We start from the raw sequence: 6017 nt of genomic DNA on the forward strand, positions 1-6017 counted from the left end.
TGCATGCATGTGTGTGTGTGTGTGTGTGTATAACACTTTTCATTTTTCCAATGTATTTGCTGTGCTATTAAACTTGTTGACCCCTCTACTCTCACATCAAGCCTGGAGATTAGAAGTTAAGTATCTTTCTTCTATTTTACAAATAAGAAAATCAGCCTTGGCCCACAGCAGCCCAAGGCTTACCTCTTAGTATTCATGGAGTCAGAAATGGAGATAGTACAGAAAGCACTACTCCACACACGATTCAGTCAGATACACATTTATTCTTTTCTGGAAAAGAATTGTTGCCTCTTAAATTCTAGACTTTTAAGACAGCAGAGTCATTGGTTTAAAAGTGTCTTTGAAATATTGGTTATTTTTATATTTTAATAAGCTAGGCTAAGAAACCAAAGCTACCACAAGGAAAAAAAATTACGAAATTAATGGTTTTCTCATGATGCCAAAATTATTTATCTCTGAGATATTTTGTATTATGCCCAACTTGCCCTTGTAGATTGTTAAAGCATAACAATATTGGTTCAAATCTTGACCTTTATTGTAACATGAGAGGCAAATATCATTTATCTTGACTAATAGTCTCAAGAGTTGAGGGCAGTTAGGAAATTTACTCAGAGCATGGCCTGACAAACTTACCTATTCCCTCTTCCTATGTTGGTAAGCTGGAAAGTAGACTATGAGCATTATAAGGACCTATTACTGTTTTTGCTGTGTTTTTGCAGGTGGGAGGTTCTTTATGATTATACTGCACTAGATGTGATAGCAGTAGTAATAGTTAATCGTTTTTCATATACCAGGCATAGTCTGAAGGTTTTATATGTAGGCCAACTAATTGAAGCCTCACAACAATTCTATGAGATATTTATTATTATGATCCCCTTTTTACTGATGAGAAAACTGAGCCTCACAGAGCAGAAATAATTTTCCCAGTCACATAGCTTAGTTAGTGGCAGAACCTGGGTGCCCACCCAGGCAGCCAGGTGCAGAGGCTGCGCCATGATCCACTGCCACGACTGCCTGTCCACTTTTGATTTGTCTTTGGCTTCTCAACTTCGGGCTTAATTTCTCCTCCCCAACAGATGACTGAGGAAGGGAAGAGTCAGGGTGCAGAGACTGGCTCACTATAGAACTTATGGAATCCCAGGTCTCAAAGGAACTATCGTAGGACATTGTCCAGACCCTTCATCAGATGCCACTACCAATAGACCAGTCAGTCAGATGCTGATTTCCCTTCTCCTCCAAGAGGAAGTTACCACTGCTTCTCTTAATTCGTTTCAGTATTTAAGCAGCCTTCACTGCTCTGATGTTCTTCATACAGAATGGAACCAAGATGTGTAAGAGTTGGCCAGAAGTTTGGACATTGAAGCAATAGCTAAAATTAACTTTGGACTTCTCTGTGGATTTTTTAAATCCATGTTCCGTTGGCATGGATCGCTGCAATATACAAGCATAAATAAAATGCATTAAGTTCCAGTTCACTTTTTAGAAGATGCCATTGAGTATGCATTGGAAGCAGAAAGCACTGCAGTGCATTCTCTGCTAGACATCTTCTTCAAGTAGTGCTCACTGGAAGAGGCTCTTTACCTGCGCTCCATCTTCAGGAACACTCACAATCTCTCTGATCAGAACCCACTGGGGGCATTTTCCCAGCCACAAGGTACTGATTACTGAAACCTCTCTCCTGAGCTGCATCTGACCTGAATATCAGGTTGCTGGTGAGGAGACTCATTCACTGGAACTGGCCTTTGGGGCGGTCCTGAACAGACTGTCCAGACGGCTGTACAGGGCTTCAGCAACTGGACCCACAGGACACACAGAGCAGAGCATTTCCCACCATGTTATAGGTTCCAAAAGTAGAAAGACAAGATGGCCTAAAACTCTAATGACTCAGTGTAATAAGAGCACCAAAGAGAACACTGGTGAATTCATAAACCTCACTGACATTCTTTAGGCACACCAAGTCATACACCAAATGAATTCCCATGCCTGTCTTGCTAATATTCGTGAAACTGTGCAGATTAGAAAAGGCTTTAGTAGTTGAAAAAGGGGCATTCAAGGAAATGAGAAGTGAGAAAAAGATGACATGAGAAAAGGCAAACATGATGTTCTTACCTACATTATACCTGGTGAGGGGCCTGAGAGAAAGATCAGATTCTCCCTTGAAGATCCCCATTGGGATCTTCTGTGTCCTCATCCAGTTTTCCCTTTGCACTTGGCCTAGGCCCTCAGAAGGAGAGGTGATGAAAAGGGGAGAGACAGCTCTCCTCCACCGAATAATCCTTTTGCCGATTGCCCTCTGGCTGAGAACTCAGTCACCCAACTGCAGGGAACTCTATCTGTTCTACTCCTTTAGTTTAAAAGGAATTGCCATCCTGTCTCATTTCCCCTTTGAAGTTCTATTTCAATGGATGGCATATTGTAGCAATGACTTAAGACTCATTGGGCCTGAATGGGAATGAGGGCTGGGGCGGTGGGTGCTGAGACCTACTCCCTGACTGGAAGCTTCTCTGGCCACTCTTTCTGGGTAAGTATTGCATTTTCTCTGCCCTTTTCCATCAGAGGGAAACGATTCAACCTTAACCTTCCGGGTCACTTGGAATCACAAACCTTGCCTCTATGTGTAGGCACCTGTACATCTTCTAGCCAAATAAACAAAGAGTTCTTTTTTTTTTTAAGTACTTAGTGATTGGTTACTTTGGAGACAGAGGACCTAAAAAAGAAAACTTAGACAAACTGCTTTCCTTTCCATATAAATGTCATTTCTATAAAATGCATTTTAAGTGTAATTCATTAAGTGGCAAAACATGGCAGAAAAATGGAAAGGTGTTTGAAAACACTTTAAAATAAACGAAACTGGAAAACATATGATTCCTTTATAAAAGTGCTTTAAGTCTTAATAATTTGCATGGAAATAATTCACACTTTGAATTGTCAAAGTCTTTGCTCTATATATTCTATTCTTCTTTGCAAGGTTTTTAGGATCAGTATTATCTCTTGCATATTCTGAAAATCTGGAGAAAAGGAATAATGTTGTAAAGACAGTATGGTTATTACAGTTGATGTTTGTACTTAACAGTTTTCATATGTACACAAGGAATAGGGTTAATCAAACATAAATTTCACATTTTCTCAACACCTACTCATCTGCAATGGATAAATGAATTGAAACGCTAATAAGGTAAGTACAATATCTGCACAATAAAATTTATTTACCTACAAATGTGCACGCACACACACACACAAACCCACTGGTATAGGCCTTAGAAATCAGAGAACCGTGCCCTAAGACAGGCACAGTCACAAATGATTATTCTCACTTGACAGACCAACTGTACCGCTCTTTCCTTGTATTTCACTCCAGCCCCAGAGGCTGGATCAGGAAAGAGACACTTGATAGCTGCTGTTTCCGTGGTTGAAATATTTGTGAAGTTAACGCATAATCTGAAAGCAGAAGCTAATAAATTATAGGGTGCTAATTGGAACGGGAGTGGAGCTGTCAATCATGTTATCCTAAACACAGAGAGACCCTCATAACCTAAAAAGGCAAGGCAGCCTTCAGGAGCAGCTCCCAGTTGTTTCAGCCTTGACCTCCACTCCAGCAGAAACATCGCGTCCAGGCAGGGTGGCCGCTGGCACAGTCGGCCGAGGCAATTCTGCTCCTCGAAGCTCATTTTGAGAAGACAGACACATTCCCTTTTAGGAGAGATGAGTAAACTATTTTACTGAAGCATTAATGTTTAGAGAAGTATATTGTTTGGAGCAATATATTGGATTTATCAGAATAATATTACTTTGGTAAAACATTACCCTTTTTCTGGAATATTTCACTTTATAAAACAAGTTTAACTCAATAAGGAAAATTAAAGTTCTCCACAATGTAGTGTCATATCTACTTCAAATTATAGTATTTCTAGGAGTTGCCAATGTACTCTTACGAAACTGAGCTCCTCGAAAACCAAAACAAAATGTCCAAATTTCCTTTGCCTTAGTGGAATTCATTTATTTCACCTAGAAAAGCAGCCAAAGTGTATTTCCTATTCCCTTGTTTTGTTCTTCAGGTCTTCTAGTCAGCTCTCACTCTGCTTGTCTCCCAGTGCCTCAGAAAAGTGATTTTGTTCAAACTCTCTTCCGCTGTCATTATTTCCATATCCTATCAAAACTACATAAATGAATAAATACATAATTATCACAATATAAGAGAAATTTAGGTTAAAGGTAAACTGAACTTTACAAACCAAAACTAAAGAATTAAAATTTTTTCATTTCTAATTAATAGTTTCATGACTCTAATAATCTAGTTACCAATCACATTTTTCCCAACATTTATTTTCAAAGTACATACTTTAGTCTCTACAAGTATTTACAACTACTAAAATATTCAGTTAGCTTTGTAATTAGGAACCTTCTTTAGAACACTTCAAATAAAAATAGTTTTCACTTTGGAAAAACAAATCAAATATCTGAAAGATTTTACACACACTCTTGCTCAAAACAACAATTATAATCGACAGCAATGTCTTGAGCTTATTTATTTTCCTGCTAATTCTCATTACTACAGTCTTGCCTTATTTTTGGCAACTATGTTATTAGCCCTATGCCAATAGTGGTATTACTGAGAAATAGGATGATAAACAAAACAAAGAATTTTTGCTATTGCTCTTTATTTTTACTAAATATAATCCTATTATCTTCTTCTAGTGCATTTTACTCAATGTGTAATCTAACCCATAAAACAGTTGGATATTTTTTTCCTCTAGTATCATATGATTTCTTTTATTGTACCTACTTCTGTATAGAATTTTCTACTGTCTCTGTAAGCACTACCTAAAAGTTCTGTATATTAGTGTTGTTCCACCCTACTTTGTGCAGTGCGAAATCTCCTCTCAGGCAATTTCTCCTCCAAACTCAGAAATTAAGAGAAGGGCACTGACAGGCAGGTTTCGGTTAAAAGAAGCAGCAGAAGAAACAGAACAGAGCTTATGATATTTGTGCTTCCTTATTTAAAGACTTTTTCTAAAAACACATTTTCATTTATACTTTTTTAAAGGAGTAAGAAGAAGATTTAGGGCAATCTCAGACTTATACCCTCAGGGAAAGCCATAATGAAGTCGTATTTGATTAGAATTGGTGAGAAGACCCACCAGTGGGGCAATGGACCCAGCGGACACACTGTAGGTTAGACTTTAGCCAGGACTTAATTTAATAGCTGGCTCCATAAACCCCTCTAATGGGATGTATGTGTAAAATGACGCTTCAGGTCTCTGGATACCAGTGCTAATTCAGACCCTGTGTTTAATAGTCTGAAATGTCTGGGAATTCCCTTCTTCTCCAGGGCACAGTCACTAGACCAAGTGGCCATAGTCCCCTGTAAGGGTGACATTACAGTATATGCTATGATGGTGTTACAGCATCCTTCGCCAGGATATTTCTTCAGTCAATGGGTGACAGATTTGAAAATTGTCTCAGATCTAAGATCTGAGCAAGGATCATAATTTTAATTGGAGTGACCATATCAGCTTCCTAGTTCTCCATTTTTGCCTGATTATAGATATTAAACTACTTGTCTGTTTTTTCTTAGAGACAACATGCTTTATTAACCATCTGCATAGCTCCCTATGCTCAACCCCATTGGCTGCCTCTCCATCATTACATGGACGGGGTTCCCATGGTTTCTAGTGGTCAAGTACAGCCATCTAGCCTCTATTATTTCAGGGCTGCCTCATATCCGCGGATGTTAACAAGCCCAGATCTGAGATGGCCTCTCCTAGCATCAGCTCTGGCCAGCAGAGCAGACCAGCACCGAGCAATAGGAAGAATGGAAGTCACCACTCAGTGAGGTGGAGAAGATTTGCAGAAGGAGGATTCATTTGGAGAAGCAGGGTGGCAATCAGAGGTTCAGTTTGCAGTATGTTAGTTTTGAGATGACTGCTAGAGATGTAAAGGAGACCTGAGTATGCAGTTGAAGAGGAGTTAAGGAGAGATGTTCAGGCTAAAAAGTCATCAATATGTAGATAAGGCTG

Source organism: Pteronotus mesoamericanus, unplaced genomic scaffold, assembly GCF_021234165.1.
Source record: "Pteronotus mesoamericanus isolate MK-2021 breed Mesoamerican mustached bat unplaced genomic scaffold, CSHL_Meso_final contig_20, whole genome shotgun sequence".
Lineage (NCBI taxonomy): Eukaryota > Metazoa > Chordata > Mammalia > Chiroptera > Mormoopidae > Pteronotus > Pteronotus mesoamericanus.